Genomic DNA, 19,615 nt, shown 5'->3' with positions numbered 1-19,615 from the left:
AATTTAGCACAGCTTAAATAAGTATTTCCTCTGCAAATACTGCTGTTTAAAATAAAATTAACTTGGGATTTCTGGCTATAAAGCAGAAGCACATATTCGTACATCTCATAATTCATAGGCATTTTTTCATCCCCTTTAATGTTTTCCAATGCTGATAAAGTCTGCATAACACTGTATATTAGAGGTGTGGACTGAAAAATATGCCTGTGTGTTTTTATGAACAGTATTTTTTGTTTAGCTCACCATATGGAATGATGAATTAAAGAAGGGTATTTAACACCAGCATATTTTACCAACTTTTTCCTTTTAGCTCCTCATTCTATTTCTAAGCTTGCAAAAGAGACAGGATTTCATTCATAGCTGACTGAGAATCTTGTTTTATGAGTTCTTTAGAGCAGCAGCAGCAGCAGCAGCAGTAGGTAATCGGTCTCCTATTCCCATATATGGCAAAGCCCATTATTTTGGGGTTTAGCTTGCTGCTTAGTTCAGTGTATGAGGCTGAGTGTAGCAGATGTCATTAGGAATTGGATTTTACTGGCTGCATGAGTTAGTGAATGATTAAAAACCATAAGTATTCAAAAACAAGGAGAGGAGGTAGAAAAAATGCAGTTAGCTATTCAGCAGAAAAAAAAAAAAAACAACAAAACAAAACAAAACAAAACCCAAAATATACAACTGTCTTGGGCATGAGAGCTTCATGCTCTGTGTCCTGTTGAGTCACTGGACATCATCAGTCACGCTTCATCCAGACTTCACAGAAGAACAGCTTCAAGAAAAGTGATTAAATGGGCAGGTGGTTTCTTTTTTTCATCCTCCTTTTCAAATAAACTATCCTGTAGCCCCTCATATGATTCATTTTGGCAAACGTAGCTGCAGGGGGCTTGATGTCTCTTATGTACAAACAAAAGCCTGTTTTTTTTTTTTTTTTTTTTTTTTTTTTTTTTTGTTTTGTTTTGTTTTGTTTTCTGTCCTGGCACAAACGTTTTAATTACAATCCAGTCTATAATCTTCAAATTTATTCTAGCAATATTTGAAATAAAATGAAATTTTGTAACAATACTTAAATTGGTATGAAGTAGATGAGGCTGGAAACATACCACATTGAGGTCCTCAAACTGAATAACATTCTTGTCACAAGGTGAGACTGAGAATGACACTTACACATCCCAGCAAAGGTAATGACCTTCTCAATAATACTGGGATGCCACCAGTTCTGTAGTAGATAAGCGGGGATTTTTTCATGTCCTTAATTTGGGCAGAAGGCCTTAAAATTTTCTCTGATACCTGCATAGCTAGGTGAATTGTATTTTGGCACTCCTGTATTTTTATTGTTGTTGTTATTATTTTTCAGGGCAGAGAAACAATTTCGTGTTGGACATATTTACTTTGTACTTTATCTGAAAAAAAAATCTGTCCCTAAGTTGCTGTGAAAAATTAAAAATTAAGTGTAGAATTTGAACAAGAGTCTAAGATATTCTTTGATAATTTTTGCCAATTGCATTTAAAGAATAAACAAAGAGCACAACCATGGCAAAATAGTGTAAAGAAATGAGATGTCATGGATGAAGCCAATATCAAAGAATTAATATTTCTTTCACAGTCAATGAATACTTCATCTGCTATTGCCAATTTTTCAGTCTCACATCGAAGTTACAGGATAAATATATCTGAATTTATGTTTAGTTGTTTTTGTTATTTTGCTTTTGTTTTGTTGTGTTTTTTTATAGTTTTTTTAATAAAAAGAAAAAAAAACTTTCATTCTGCATCAGTTATATATAGTGATACTGAAAAAAAAAATGGAATCTTTGATTTTTACTGAAAAAATCTCCAAATGTATGATCATGCCTGTAGCAAAGATCCACAACTGGCATGACTAGATATTCAGAAGTTAAGTCATCTATATGTAAAGGTAGTGGCAAGATTTTGAAAGATAATAACTCGACAATTTTTATGATAAAAAGTTGTAGCTGTACATGATTTAGCAGTAATCTAAACAGCAAATATCTAAGAATGTGTTCTTTTACCTTATAGAAATTGAACTTTTTTTGAAATTTGATCCCAGTTACAGATAGTGTGACATATGACAATCTGGCTGTCTGAATGCCTTTTAATACTCTAACTTCTTTGGGTTATAGTTTAAATTGAATATCAAATATCTTTGAATGAATTTCCTTCATCATTCTGTATGGCTGTCTGATGAATTAGACAGATGAAATGATGAATTATGCAGATTTTGTTTCGTCATTCAAACAACATTCACTTGTTCAGCTATGTAAAAATAAAGTGATTTAAACCAAGAAGTAGAGGGACACATATGAAAATCAGAGAGTGAATGCAGTGTAAAAAAAGTCCACAAAATTGAATTGAATTATTAATATTCAATACTTTAAAAAACATTATTTTATATTTTATATTAATAGTACATTAAATTTTGTCCCGTTTCTTCAATAAATGTCTGATTGTCTACAACATGCACATGAAAATATATAAGCTGAGGTTTTCCAGAATGTCTAAAGACTATTGCAAAAAAAAAAAAAAAAAAAAAAAAAAAAAAAAAAAAAAAAGAGAGAGAAAGGGAAAGGGCAAGGATAGGAAAAGGAAAAAGGAAAAGGAAAAGGAAAAGGAAAAGGAAAAGGAAAAGGAAAAAAAAGAAAAATAGAAAAGGGAAAAGGGAAAAAGAGAAAGAAAGGAGAATTTTAATTTTTCTTTTTGTTTTGTTCTGTTTTGTTTTCCTTAAGCTCTGACTAAAGTTTTCAGAATTATCAGTTGGCTGATGATTAATGAGTTGAAATGAGGTTGCTGCAAGCTAGCAGACTGGTTCTGCTTTAGAATTCACTAACTTATTTTAGTTTGAAAGCATCCAGTGTTCACAGAGAATGTCAACACATGGAAACCCACATATTTGATCTGAATAAATCTATATTAATAAAGCAAACAAGCTACTAGCTTCTGCAGTATTCTGGTTGTTAATACTGTTCTTTTAGAAGAGACATGCTTGCTACCGAAGATAAGGCTTCTTACAGAAGTTTGTGAGAAGATCACACATGCCAAGCAAACAGTGAATATTATCTGTAAATACTGGGAAGTGGAGCAGCAGAAAAAAATCCTTACAAGTATTATATCTAGACAGATTTTCAAATAGAACCACTATAGGACATTTATCGGAGCTGTTTAAAAGTTGAATAAATGAGACAAGAAAATTTGGAATGGGTAACATAGTAACTATATCAGGGGGTTTAAGTGCAGTTGTTTCAATTTGTAACCTTGTGATATGAGTCTTTCTGAGAACACACACTAGACTTTAGATGGTTCTTGATCCCAGAATCCTTGAAATTTAAGATGAATATATTTACTCACATTCTGATAAATGGCATAAGAAATACAGATCATGGCAGATGCTAGACAAATGTGTATATTCTTGTTAAAATTTTGTTACGATTTTAAAATAATAGATGATCTCCTTTGGAACTGTGAAAAGTCAGTATCATGACCGGTCGCCAGCTGGACTTAACTCCATTCACCTCCACTCTCTGAGCCCAGCCCTCCAGCCAGCTCTTTATCCAGCCAAGAGTGTACCCATCCAAGCCTCAGGCTGCCAGCTTCTGCAGGAGAATACCGTGGGAGACAGTGTCAAAGGCTTTGCTGAAGTCTAGGTAGACCACATCAACAGCCTTTTGCTCATCCACCAGATGGGTCACTAAATCATAGAAGGAGATCAGGTTGGTCAAACAGGATCTGCCCTTCATGAACCCATGCTGGCTACGCAAGCCTTGAGCTTATTGCTCAAGGCTTTCATTAGTTTGAGAAAAGAACAAAACACTTATGTTGTTCTAAGCAACATTTAGTGACCAAAACACGTTAACGACTAAGAGAGCATAGGATACCAGAGTTAGTACTGCTGTCTTCCTCAGTGTTTAACAATGATGTGCTGTAGGCCTCTAAACAACTCAAAGACAACCCTCCAAGCAACATTTCAGACCTCTGCAGACTTAGTACTGAAAATATTCAAAGAACAGTGCTATCAAAATATTTTTATAAAATATTAAAGTAGTCTCAAATTCTGTTGCAATCTGATACTTTCAAAGAAGATATGTAAGAAGGCTGCTCCAAAAGTAATGCCTTTATAATGTTGGCCCACAGTGTCAGAGGAGATATTGGTGGTGACTGGACCTTCCCACCAATATTCCACCGCATGTTGTTGCTGTGTGACAGATGGCAGCAGAAGACAAAATGGCGCCTGACATGGAAGTGTGGATGAAGCAATGGTTTGTCATTGAATTCCGCTGTGTGGAAATAATTGCATCTATTCACTGACGCTTGCTGAACACTCACAGAAACCAAACAGTGAATGCTGACACAGTGAAGCAGTAGGTGATATGTTTCAGTACTGGTGACAGTGGCAGAGGGACACTTCCCTGGTGCAGACTTTTATGAACACTGCATGCAGGCTGTTGTTCATTGTTGGAGAAAATGCACAGCCAATGGTGATGTCTATGTTAAAAAAATAGTGGTTTGTGACAGAATTAGCTCCTTCAAATATTGTTTTTCGTGCTCTTTGTATCTGTTGTAGTTTCCATGAAAAGAAATAGGTACCATTACTTTCAGGGCGAGCTACATACAAAGAAAAAATATGAGAACTGTAGAAGTTGTAGATGTACCTAAGTACTCATCCAGGCTTTCCAGAAGTTCTGTGATTTAGAATGTCATGGGCAAGTTTATTAAAAAAAAAAAAAAAAAAAAAAGTATTAAGATACTCTGTAAGAATAATATTTAGAATCTCAGCCAAGGGGATAATAGAACTTTTATTATAAAATAATTATTATAATAATTATAATAATCTCATTATAAAATAATGTCAGTGTATCTGTTCTCATACAGAATAAGGGAAATTTGAGCTTGTATTTTTGGGTTTTTTTTTGGTGTTTTTTTTTTAAACTTCAAAACCTCAGACAAATAGTATGCTGTGCTATTATCTTTGAAGTAAAAGTATGGCCTGATTTAGATATTCAAAATTTACTCACAATATTATTCTGAATTCAACATTTTCACATAAAGCTTCTATTGCTGCTAAAAATATCTATCAGTAAATTTCCAAGTCAGGAAACCATAAGCTTTAGACTTAGAGAGAATGATATGGTCTCCTGATTAATTAAATTAACAATTGTAACTCATATAAGTGTGTTTAGCCACATTCACATAGCACTTTAAGGAAGACCTTTGGATATTTTAAAGCAGGGCTTAATGAACTCTTAAAAAAAAATTTGGAAAATATTGGCTTTTTTCAAACATCTAGCTGCTCAGACTCTGACATGAAGAATACAAGGCATGGTAATCACTAAAGAGGTCTGTGTGCCATTTAAGTGTGAGGTGGTAAAAAATTTTGTCTGTTTTCCATAATTCTGTTTATCAACTTTTAATTAGATATTTTGCAATTATGAGTCCTTTGATCTGAGCTAATTGATCATGCATTGTGTTTTTAATGGGCTTCATAATAATTATTCTTGATGCTAATATAACGCTTTACATTTTCAAAGTGCTATGCAAACATTAACTAATTAAACCACATAATGCCCATTGGGAGGTAAGAACAGCAAGTAAATATTTCATGCACTTCATAAAAGGGAAGTCTGAGAGATGCAAAGTGATTTGTCCAAAACCAAAGAGTGAGATGAGAGAAGGCTCCTCAAGCAGAATGCTGAAGAAACTGGTAAAGTTTTAAGGATGAAAGCCAATATTTGCATTTTGCAGGAAATGTTGATAACTTAAAACATCTCTTACTTCTGGATTTGAACTAAGTCTTGGTTTAGTTTCTGAAAGCAGAATAAGAAGATCATACAGAAATAAAGATTTGAGTTAAATCCTATGTATGTAGGTTAAAATATAAAGGCTGAAGTAAATTTTATAGCTTTAAAATATGCTTATGATTTTAAAAGTTTCAGAAAAAAACATTTCTTTTAGTTAGAAAAGCACTTTGACTATAAAGGTCCATTATAGGTTCGTGGCACCTTGATATCTATCGTAAAAAATGGCATATAGAGAAGTTCTAGGACAAGAAAGCTTAAGGTAATGCTGCTCTTAGGAAAAAAAAAAAAAAAAAAAAAAAAGATTTTCCTGACTGTCTACTTTCTCTAACATGTTTGATTATGTATATATTTATACATACACACTACAGACAGTTTACAGGCTATATACACCTAGTTTTCAAAAACTGAGCTGAGAAAACCTATTAAAATGAAACTAACATGCTATTTCTATCCTAAGAATTCTACCGTATTTACTGGACAAAAAGTCTTTTTGTACCTGTTATATCACTATGCATTTCTTAGCTCAATTGTCTAATAATTATTTTTCCTACCGACTCTAACCTCTTACCTCAATATTTTTCTATAATCAACTATTTACAGTATTCTAGTTTGTAAAGCGTAGCCTCTAAGTATTGGAAGGCATGCATGGATTTGGCAATTTTATGTGATGTTGCTCAAATACTGTTATAGTGGCTGCCGATAAAACAAAAAGCTTAGAAATATGAGCAGTACAGTTATATAAATGTAGACAAGATTTTATAGACCTAATACAACTATAATTTTGTTTTGCAGTAGTAAAGCCTCATGCAATGTTTTACTATTGTATTGTAAATATTTTGCATGTCTTTTCTAGAAAGGAATATAATGAAATGATTAATGATAAATATAGCATATTTCTGAAAGTTGGAATGAATATATAACTGGAATTAATTTTAATTTTTATTTTTGTAAAGTCATTATTAAAGGTAAGGTTGAATTTTGATTGTTGACACATCCTTCATTAGATATGCCACTACAGAAGAGAACCCAACAGCATTACAAAATTGACTCTAAGTAGTGGAGTCTGATATCGGTAGAGCAGGCTGACACCATCTGTTAATTATTTTGTGAAGTCTACATCCATGGACCATTCCTGTCACCCAGGACAGGTAGAAGCTGAGATGTTGGAGATCACTGTTGAAATAGAGGCAACATCTCTTCATGGAAATAAGAGGTATGAGTTTTAAAATACAAGGTAAAAGCCTGCAGAGCCATTTTTAGTACTTCTTAACTAAATTGCTGAAGCATTTTAAGGGCTAGAGGATGCTGAGGATAAGTTCTGAGCAAAATGGGCAGTGAAGACTAGTTACTCATATTTTCACTCTTCTGTTTTTTTCAGTTCAGTTTATCACCAAAACATGTAAAAGCTTTAGAAGAGGAAAGAAACTATTATATTTATGACATTGCAGTTCACTTGAAGGTTTCTAATGCCTGGGAACTGATAGATTTTGAGAAGGAGCAAATCAAGCAAAGTTTTTTTTTTGTTTTGTTTTGCTTTTTTTACTTGGAACCCATAGTGAAGGTTCCAAGCACAGGTATGTAAAGTGCAAAATTCACAAGCATATGCAAAGTCTGGCTCATTATTTTGGCATCTGCAATTATTTTATTTATATTTCTTAACAATTTCTCTTAAAATGTATCGTCATCACAAAAGAAGAGAAACCCTAGCAGAAAAACATTAAGCATTGTCTCCTTTGCTTAGTGTCCAATATGTGATTTCTGAGTACACACTGTCTATTGTTATATTTGTTTTTGTATATGACTCCAGGCATCCTATAAGTTAAGGAAGAAAAATTTGTTGGCTTTTTACCCTGCAGCTTTGTAAAATGTTGCAAGAAACATCAAAGACAAATCACCTAGAAGTGCAAGGATCAACTGATGGAAAGGGAATAGCTTATCTTCCACATTATCACAGACCCCCTCATTAGGCATGCTGTGGGAGCGCTGACAGGCTGTGATGGATCAGCAGGCTCTGTCACACCAAGCTGCGTGGGAAATACAGCCACCACCAAATTACTGTCAGCATCCGCTAGACAATGTGTGAAGCACAGCACAACAGATTGCAACAGCACCTCAGTTATATATATTACTACCCTTTGCTAAAGCTAGCCAACATCCACAGAGTATGAACATTTACATGAAGTGATGATGCAGTGATGCACTCGGGAAGTAAAGCCTTTCAGAATGTAGAACAGTTATGAGAATAGCACAGAAGATTTAGGATCAACATTGCAGTGCCCATTTGTAAAGCCTTTCGCTATTTTGCAGGACACATGGCATAGCACTGAATGCCCAGGATATTTTGTAGCCAGATCTGTACTTGGACCTGGTTCATGACATGACCGTAGAAAAAGTTATGTTAACATACAATGTGCTGACATAATGTACTAGAATAGAAGCAGGGCAGGGATGGGTTGGCTTCTACCAGCTAAAGTAGAATCACTACAAAACGAAGAGGTAATAGTGGGCTTCACCTCCGTGGAAGTCCAAGGGTGTAAACCATCCATTGTTATCTGCAGCTATTAGCTGTGATATGGAATTGATATTATTACTACTTAATGCTCCATTTATTCTCAGCGATGTGAAAAGAGGACAAGTGTTTCGCTCCTGTACCTGGAAGAGCATGACCTGCTGCAGCAGAAGTCCCACAGCAAACAAAAGTGTGTCAACAAAGCCTTGGGTGTTAATGCTTCTTTTCCTCAGTCACTAGCAACATCAGTAGTCTAATCCTAAAGTTATAGGGCATTGTTCAGCAAGTTCAGTTGTCAGGGGGAGAGAAACCGTAAATTGATCATTTACAGAATTTTCTTTAAGTTATTTCTGATAATTCATGAGGAGAAAATGCAAGGATATCTTATTTAAAACTGAACCGAATAATAGAGTTCAAACAGTAATAAAGAATTTATCTAGAAATTATGTTTGTTTTCTATTGCTGAAAAAAAATTGTATTGAAACAGATGCAGAAGTTACATACCTGACATGACTTTGTTGGATTGGGATAATGGGCCCATGGTAGAAATTGAACTGAAAATCCTAAGTATCCAATTTTTCTTAAAAATATTAATATTTGCCTTGAATTTTAAGGACTGAATTTGTAGGATTTGTTCAATTTTCTACTAGTACAATCTGTTTATGTATGCATGTACATGTGGAAGCAAGCAGAGAAGGAAGAGGTACATTTCTCTACCCATGTATAAACATATATCCAGTAATAGAGTATAATATTTATCAAAGACAGCAATTTTCCCTTATGAAAATAAGAGATTGTTTTTGTTCAAATACACCCAAGCTATACAATATAAGAAGCTGTAAAGGTTTCCCTTAACTGGGTATGATAAATCAGTACACTTTATTTTTTCATGAAGATGGAATGAATTATTATTTGTACAGACAAAGTCACATTCACTCCACACCCCTCAGCTTATTTGTACTCAAGACAATAGGAAGTAAAACAGGAGTATGCCTATGGTGAGTTGCTTTAAAACTTTTATTCAGCAACTCTTTGTAGCACATAAGCAGCAATAAATTAAAGTTACTGAAAATACACACGTCCATTACTTATTGAAAATACTGCTGTCTCAATAAGATTGGGACAGTGAAAAAAAAAATTAAAGAGTAAAGTAAATGTAATAATATAATTTATTTGTGAAACCTGAAATATGCTTGATTTCATTTATTAAAGAACTTTTTATATGGCTCATATAGAGTTTTTCTAATTTGTCTGATTTTGAAAGTTAAACAGTGGGTAGAATTATGAAATGAAGTTAACAGAACAATAAAGCCAATTTCCACCGAAATTTTATAAAATGTCACAATTTATTTGCAGAAAATACATTTGAAAATACAAAGATAAATTAAAATATATATATATGTGTAACTTTGTGTTTCACTTCATTGCTAACATCTTCATTAAAACAGCTGTGAGAAACTGCCAACTTGGGATAGACTATCATGCTAGATGAAATTAATGATTGGGTAAATCCTTGCGCAGGAAAATGACTACAAGCAAGCCTCATACCACTTTCTAAATTGATCAAAACAACAATCCAATCTGCTAATATTTATTTACACATATGCTCTCTTCAGCTTCAGAATAAATTATATAAATACTTTATAATAGTATTTTGCATGAGATCACCTAGTTAGCTCCTGAAATCCCTCAGTTTATTTCAATAGCACTATTCTAAAAACCTACATTTTATTTATTTATTTTTTTAGTGGTCGTGGAGTAAACACAAGTGCCACTTTTTCATTATTTTGGAAATGGAATGGTAAACGAGAAACAGTCTGTAACAGTTTGCTGCTATCTTCTTGTATCTTTGCCTTTCAATTTATATTCAGATTTCTGCAGGTGGAAAAAGTTTGCATTTTAAAGGGCATGCTTTCATTCAAAAGCATTCAATTCCAAAACTTCACACATACATATAAGCATCTGTAAGTGTATATGCAAAAATAATGTTTCTTTTCTTATTAGGTTATCAGTATCATGGACATTTTCATTGCAAAATATGATACTGGTTTTAGAGTGTCTTAACAAGGGAAGATTAAGTTGATTCTGAAATTTTTGAAAGTTAAATCAATGGATTAGGATTTATACCACAGCAGTGTACTTTGCACAGAGCATTCTACAGCTTTTCTTCATAAAGCATTCTTTTCACAGAACATTGTTCTGTCCTTCAGATAAAACAGATATTTTGGTATCTTAGGTCCTGGAAGAAAATTTCCAAAAGCATCAAGAGCTTTTCTTCAAGGTTTTGCAGTGCCATTTAAAAATAAATTCTTGACCAACATGACAGGACAAAGTGTAAACCTTGGGAAAAAGGAAGATTACTATGGTGCAATGCAAAATTGATTAGCAGAGCTTTGTTGTCCAAGATGGATGAAATGCTAAAAGTGAATCAAGTTTAAATAATGAACTATAATCTCTTTATTTTTTTTTTAATTTATTTTTGCTGTGAGTAATGTGAGAAAGGATATGCTAGAATATATACCTCTGTCTTGATTATGGTCTTTTAAATTAACAGTATTGCAGCTGCTGTCAAAAAGAAAATGATGGTTGGACAGATCAGCTAAAGACATAGCAAAGCTCTAAATCCAAGCTGAAATTAGTAGCCCTCTGGTGTGAATATTTTTTGTCAGCTTGTTGTTGGAAATGTGATTCAAAATACAGTTGAAGAAAATATGGTTTTTCTCTGAAAAGGATAGATTTATATTTCTTAATTGACAAAAAATATATATATCCTGTTCCCAGGGAAAAGCATCTAATTTCTTCAGAAGAAAAAGGCTCATAAATAGATAGTCTTCCAATCAATCAGAGATTGCAATCTAAAGCCTTCATAATATCTTTTTCAATCCTTCCCCAATCACTTTCTGTTTTGCTTGTCAGATGGAAACTTAAGAAGATGCTTTTGTAAAGGTTTTGTAATATGATGTTCTTGCAAAATATATTCTGCTACAGATTTTGGCAAAGTAAGTGACAGAATTCTATTTAAAAGATAAATGTCTAAAGTCAGATGCAAAGTAGCTGTGTTGCCCATATAGCTACAACAGTCCAGCAGCGAGCAGAATTAACAAATTTAGTGAAAGAAGGAATGACTTTTGGTAAAGAAAGTAGTCATCATCCATTATAAAGGATGCAAACTAAAGCAGAAACTAAAATTTTCCAATTAACATTTAGTTAAACACTATTTTTTTTTATTTCTGAAGTATGTGTCTGTGATTTTTAAAGGCTATGGCACATAGCTTGTTTCCCAGAACTAGTGGAGCCTGAGGACAGTAAGCAAGCCTCCCCTTCTCTGAAGTAGTCTCCAAATTCAGAAATGTCCAAAAGATTAACTGTCTATGACTGATGTTCTGATTGTTCCCATCCAGCAACCAAAACTCTGTATGTCACCTCTTGGAAACAGCAGCCTTTTCTGTAAAGAGTGAAAATGGGCATAACCTCATGTAGCCATGTGTTAGGGATAGAGATAGTTTGCCTGAAAAATATTCTTCCTTCTTTACTCAGAATAGTATACTGCCTATTCCAATGAATGAGATAAAATGAAGTTGCCAGCGTTCCCTGCCTTTCATGCTATGTAATCCTGCCATAATCCTAGTCCTTACCAGTGCCACATTGGCAATGAGAAACATCAGCAGGCAGCTTTGATTTTGAAATACCTTCTTCCATCAGTTCTCCCAACTGCAGCTTATCTTTCTCATTTTCCCTTTTGAAATTTTGATTCATTACTTGTTCACATACTTCACAAAATTCTCACTTACACTGTAGTTTTCTTGACTATGCATTTGTCGTTTAGGAAATTTGACCAGCAGCCTTTTTTCCAACAAGTTCTTTTTTGTCTGTTCACCTGCTGACTTCTGCTACTGAAGGACAATATCAGCTCTCTAGAATTGGTAATGTTTTGGAATACTAGCAGTTCAGATGCTGTGAATGGATCTACATACAGTCACATACAAACATGCTATAATCATATGAGAAATACTGCAGTGAATCACATTCTTCCCCATATTTTTTTATTATTTACTTATAAAACATTGAGGTGTAAAACAAGATCATGTATTAAATTTATAAGCAATAACTAGTATGCCTCATTAAGATACAATCCATTAATCTTCTTCTGTCACAAAGAAATTACAAAGGCTCTCAGAAAAATTGTTGTAGAAAATTTTGTAGAAGGTCCCAGGCCCTCACAAAACTGGTTCATGTTATAAGATGCTTCTTTCATTTTATTGTTGTGTCATGTAGATTGCCCTCTTAGCAAATTTCTCCAGTATCTGCTGATGGGGAACTCATCTGGGCCCCAGAAGGACAATAGTCTTCTTCCAGCTACGGAGTGCAATCATGCAGCTGTAGAATGTGCTTTTTGCTCTTCTTAATGGCTCTAAGAAATTCAATCGTCAAAGACGATTTATGAGGATGAGAGTTATTGCCTGTCAAAGCGAGAAAGCTGGTACGTTGCTCTCGTTCTCCTGATAGTCTTTTTCTTCTTTTTATAAAATTGACTACTGGATTTTCCAAACAATCTAATTGGAGGTCTGAGTTTTGTGGGGACTGGCCATTCAGCAAGTGTCTTTTTATCATTCTGTTTAAGATCTAAGATGTGAAGATTTCTCTACAGAGCTTGAAAATCTTTTAGTGTCTTTATGATTACTTGACCACAGGACAACCTTCTTTCCTATCTCCTCTCTTTCCAGATGACCAAGCCCGAACTCAACTTTCTAATACCTTGGTTTATGGTATCAGTTCTCCACAGGTTCATGTTAATGATCCCAGACTGTGCCTTTCACTGCTAATATCCTCTCACTGCTGATGGGTTTCTACAGACTTATGTAATCTTGGGAAACCAATAATTTTCCCTAGAGTCACCTCTGTGTTTCTGTTAGCCCAAAAACTTGATTTTATCATCTGTACCAGCAACCTGGTAATCATCTTGAAATTAAAGAAACTTTACATTGCCTTTGGTCTAGTTTCTTAAGAAGAGATATTGACTCTATTGTGTATTCCATTTCTCTGTTGTTGGCCAGGCTTTTCTGCTAGATTTCCAGTAGTATCAGGCCTCTTTGATTATCTCTCCACTTATTTCCATCAACACTAAGTGAACTGCTTTTGTGATCAGTCTTTTTGGGCTCCGGCAACAAACATGGTAACATAGATGAACATTATTATAATAAATACATAATATAATAATTAATGTGATAATATAATGATTTATATGATATGATATATTTAAATAATATGTACCTGCAAATGGGTAAATAGATACTTGTGTTAAAGTTATAGAAGTAGAGTGCAGGAAAAATATGCAAACTGCAAACAGATGTGTAAAATAAAAACAAAGGATTTAAAACAATAATAAAATATTCCCAAAGAGACCAAAATAACCCATGGAACTATCAAGAAAGTTGACTTGCAAGATCAGAAGTAACCCTGATTCACAGAAGTATGAACTATAAACAATATTAACTGAATTGTATTAATTAGTTCCTCACTTCTGGGAGTGGGGAGGAGTTAAAAGTCATCAGTAATCAGAGAGGAAAGATGAGAAAGAAGGAAAATACTTCCTTCATGTGGGTTTCATCTTTTCTCATGGAATAGCTCTTGAACCTGACCACCTTAACCTTGGCTGAAAACAGCAAAGACTGTAGGTATTAGTGCTATGTAATACCAGCTATATGGAGTTGTTACATTTTGCAGTATACCATTATCCTACATTCACATAGTATGATAAGATTGTTGAGGAACAGTTTGTGAATATGCAGTGATAATGACTAAAAATATGCAAGAACTATCCATTAGTAGTACATACTGTTAATGAACATCAATCTAAAAAAATGCTGGGATGAAGTTTTAAACTGACTTAATTTATCATATTTTTAAACACTTCATCAGAATGTTCTCTAATTCCCTACACATTCCTACATATATCCAGCTACAAAGCTTTTAAAAAATTCGAAAGCTGATAACTAATATTAGGTTTTAAGAGATCTGTATTTTCTTTACTTTTTCTAGTATTAGATGGTTATATTGCAACTAAAATTTTTACCAGCAGCAGGAACTGAATGATAAAATTTTCAGAACTAGAAAACTGAATATGACTGTCTTCTTGTCAAGGGCTAAGACCTAATGGTGATTCCAATTATATTTGGAAAGCTGAACAAATTTTGAAGATGAAAAAATAAATGACAAAAGTTTCACAGAAAAAAAATTGTTCAGTCTTAAATCTTAGTTTGACCAATACATAGTAAATGGTTATTCACCATGGAAAAGATTGTCATTCATTAAGGCTACTTGCCACATGCTAAACTGCCTGACCATTTCACCACACTGCTTGGGACCCCACTATCTAAGGATCCAATATGGAATTTTGCTTGAGTAAAATGTTATTGTTATAAACTTTTAGTGCTAGAATTATAAACTGTATTGAATATATGCGGAATCTGGGCTTTCCTGTAATAGAGAATTCAAAAACCTTTTTAAAAAGTAAAAGTCAGTATGTACAACTGAATGATCACACAAAGGAGCAGTATGGTTTTATTTTACATTGCTTAAATATGCTTAAATGAAGACCTACATTTTTGTCACTTTCTGATGATGTAATTGGATACGAGTGAATATGACATGCATCTAAGCAATTACACTCTCAAAGCACCCTCATGTGAAAATATGATAATAGCTAAGACAATCACAACGGACCTGCTACTCATAACCTTGTTTTGCAGCTACATTTAATGATGGAGTGACCAATTCTAATTGCTCTACAATAGCTAAAGCTTATGTTTTACCAACATTTAATCGAGGTTATAAATAAATCAATCTTTCATCTACTTTGAAAGTGGAACAGTTTCGGACAATAAACAGAACCAAAATGTAAGTTATATACAATACTTTTCTTCTACACGAGCTTGTTGGTTTTGTCCAGTGATTTATTGCAGTTGTCTTCATATACTTGAGCAGCTACAGAATGCTGGCGTTGTAGATACTCAAGCCCAAAAGGATGTTTTTTCTATTCATACACAATGGGCACTTTCTTAATTTGAAATGAATTCCATTCTGAACAGATTATTCTGGTATTCCTACACTGACCATAGCATACAGACTACCATTAACAAACCACCTGATTACAAAATCATACTTTGCTGTAACAAATTTCAGTGTGGAATAAGACATGACATTCTATACCAAAGCTGAATTTCACCTGCTTTCTATTTGTGAATGAAAAAGGAAAAAGAAGTGTCTTATGCAGTCCATTTCTGGATATTAAGACAACACAAATTAATAGACCTTAGGTTTAATATGCCATATTTCTTAGTTGTTTATTTTTTTATTTCATTATTTAAAATATTCTTTGCACACTTACTGCTACTGAAAATTATATACATTTATGTTGAATTTATAGAGTTAGACAGACAGGTACGTACGTCTTTATGCTTTATTTGCATATGCATCATTGTGGGATTGGTGATGAAATCAGTATTGTAATAAAGGACTACAGTTAATCATGAAAGATGGAAAACATAACAACCATTCAAGAACAAATTTAAAAAGACAAAATCTTATCCTGACCACATTTGTTGGATGCATTTTCCATTACAGTCATGGTAAAATCTCTATATGATCTCTGTCTTCACATGTATTATTGTGAGTTGCGTTACAGTAGTGCCTGAAGATTCATATGTAACTGCAAACTGAATTACTTCACTAAATAGAAAATAGCCTTCAAGTGTCTATGAAATTAAAAATTCTTGTATGAAAATGTTTCTGATACAATACCTTACTTAAGGTCTTCAGTTCAGTACTTTCTTGGATATCCTGGACAAGTTTTGTGCTCAATTTTATGCAACTGTCACATTTTACAACTGTCTGCTAGTGTTTCATTGCTGACATTGATCATACATTTATAGTTAACTGATTGTTGATTAGTTTTATGTTGATAGACTAACAGTGAGCAGCTTTGATAATTGTATCTGTGTGGATTGTTGTTTTTTTGTTTTTTTTTTTACCTCCAGTGACAACGTTCAAAATATCTCTTTAAAACTCAGCTCAAATGAATCATTCTACTTTTGGAAGCACCACATCTGCAATGCAGATATTTCTATATGGTAGGACTAGAACTGCACTATCACCAGCATTAAAACTAAACAAGTATTTTCAATTCATGGATAGATTAGTTAATATAAAGTATGGCATGTACCAGACAAAAAGATGGAAATAAGTATTAAAGATCATTTATTATTACTTATCTAAGTTGACTTTGGTAAATTGATTTATTTCTTCATATAACTGTAGATATTCCATAGTTGTATAGCCTTAAATGTCATGCAAACAGAATGCACTTCCTCTCAGTCAGGATGATATTTTGAAGTCAGTTAAGAAGCATGGATTGAAGAACCCAGTTCAGTCTAAAAGACCTGTGTATTTGTATCCCCTCGAGTTTAAAATTACCAAAAAAAAAAAAAAAAAAAAATCCAACATGTTAAAGAAAGGACTGATTTTGTAAAAACATGCAAGAGAATTTCAAAAGCAGATGGCTAAATTCATGCATTCCCATAGTTTGCCTTTTGCAATATTCTGAGGATTCAGCCTAGTTAGGATGGATAGCATCACATTACCACACTGGTCTTCTTTACTCTCTCATCATTATTTGCATCATTTTTATGAAGTATTAACACTTTTATACTTGCCAGAATATTCTTTTGAAGTTTAAGTTGATATCCTGAATCATGCAGTTTCAGACAAAACTGTGCATGTTACAGAAGATCTAATGATGTAACGCAAAGAGAGGATCAGAAGCAACATCCATCATGCTTTAGTGCCTCATTTAAAATTCTCTGCGGTATTTGCAGCACCCTACTGAAGTAATTTTGTTTGGAACATGACCAACAATGAAGTTTTTATATAAAACATAGAGTTTAATGTTGATTATGTTCCAAGCTAAATTACATTAGTATTGTAAATAATGCAGTGCATTTTAATGGGTCACTAAAATATGATGCATTCTGCTTCTGCTCCACTCTGAATTATACTCCTCTCACCTCCTGTAGCATCTCGGATTCTCCTATCGACAAGGTCACCTATCCTCAAAGTCTGGATTAATATAACAATATTTCAACACGAGTTAATAGATGATAGAAATGCTGTTAACAAGATTATTGAGGAAATAAATAATGAAATAGTTCTTTTTTTTTTGTTTGAACTGTCGAATTCTCAAGGTGCAATCAGTAATGAAAAAGTTCTCACAGGTACCACTATCATAGCACATTCCACAAAAATGGAAAACATATTTACCTGCTAGTCAATGCTAACTGCTTTTGCTATCTTCATTCCAGTTTTATCTCTCTGTGCAGTACCTCTGTCCTTCCCATCTTTCCCTCACACTATGCAAATAAAGGAAGTTGAATAATCAGGAAAATATCAGAAAAATGTCAATATTCTGAGGTTTTTTATTTTCATTTTTATACATGCTGTGATTTACATTAGAAGTGATTGGAATTTCTTGGTTTTGAAAGTGCCGATTTGTGAAATCACAGGCAAGTATTCAAAAAAATAATATCAACCTGCTCCTCAGTACATCCTGAAGGTTGATGAAGGACTCACTTTGGTGAGCAAGTATTTCATTGTGAATGCCTTACTTGCCTGACTCCTTCTTTTTTCAGCTACATAACCTGGGTTGAGCATTCCCTTCTGTCTTTTTTTTTATGCATCCATGCTCTCTGACTCTCCCTCCTCACGCATGTGCTTCTCTTCACGTACTTTCCTATTCTTTTACATGAAAAGGTTCTACAGGTTTTTTTTGTTTTTTTTTTTTCCCAATAGTAATGATGACTATTTCAAATTCTCAGTATTTTGACAGTAGGAAAAAGCTTTTTCAGCTCCTTTCCAACATCATACAGATTAAGCTGTATTCGTAGTTTTGTGGACAGCTGTAGCACAAGATCTATCTACCTTTTATTTATGTTTAGAATATTTGAGACTCTCTCCGGCAAATGGAATTTTCAGGAATAGTCTCAGGCCACGAAGTACATCTTTTCTTTCTGATTTAAAACAAATTTTAAGGCCTAACCACTTCCTTGTGATTATTTTAGTGAAAACCATAAGGGCTTTATTGTTGTTAAAATTCCCTTAATTTTTCATAATTATTATATTAGTTGATGAAAGTGAATCTGTAAGCTTATATCTCACAATTAGCATTTCTTTTGTAATGTATGACTTCATACACCAAAACTAAAAATGAAAAATAGATATGTGTCATGGAGTTAACTAGATCAATCTATGCCTGTGATAGGGGGACAGTAGACCCCTGGGCCCCTCAGCCCCACAAATGGGAAGGGAAAGGGAGAAAGGATAGGGAGATGGGAGCTGGGATCAAGGAAGGAAAAAAAACAGCGGCAACGATCTATGGAGGAAAACTTATTTTACTAACTATGCTATCGGAATGCAAGATAACACAATATAATACAATCTAATTGAAATTGAGACTAATAAAACAAATAAAATAGGAGAGAGAGAGAGTTCCTGAGACCGAGTCAAACCTGAAAAGCTTGCAACGGCCAGGAAAGCACCCTCCAGCACCCACTACAAGGCGGTAAGAGACCGCCCCACCCAGAAGGGCCAGATCCCATGACTTCCGTAATGTATAGGGATAGGCGCCTGGAATTGGAGCATTAACACTTTAACTCCCAGTGCACTACACGATGTTATGATGTGGTATACTGAAAACCAAAAAACACAAAACTGTGACAATATGGCATATAAATTATTCAGTAATTCTACTCATAATTTTTCTCATAATCTTGGATAAATATAATTTGTAATAATCCTTTTAAGATTAGTAAAATCTATATTTTATAAATTGGAAGGAAGTTCCAGAATATATTTATTTTCATACAATATCTTTTCACTTAAATATGAAACAACTTCTATCTTTCAAAAAAGAGAAAAAAAGTTACTATACAAAAAAAGTTACTATACAGCTGTTACATGATACTTTTGAATTTAGTGAAATAGTGATTGAATTTATGGAAATTGTCAAATCTGGTATCAAAATGTGAAAATATTCTAATATAAAGTCACTGAAATAGAAGTAACTATTATATAAAAATTGTATTTTCTTACTTTTTGTTTATTACTGTTATTATTATTATTCTATTTATATAATACTTTTATAAAATACTATTTATAAAACACACAATGAACTATGATATTTGGATAGGTCTTAAAATGTACAGATGTTGATGTTATTTCACCTAGTACTTTATAACATATAAGTTAGAAG

The sequence above is a fragment of the Meleagris gallopavo genome, chromosome 3 (assembly GCF_905368555.1).
Source record: "Meleagris gallopavo chromosome 3, MGAL_WU_HG_1.1, whole genome shotgun sequence".
Classification (NCBI taxonomy): Eukaryota; Metazoa; Chordata; class Aves; order Galliformes; family Phasianidae; genus Meleagris; species Meleagris gallopavo.
Note: the sequence above shows the minus strand (reverse complement) of the source record.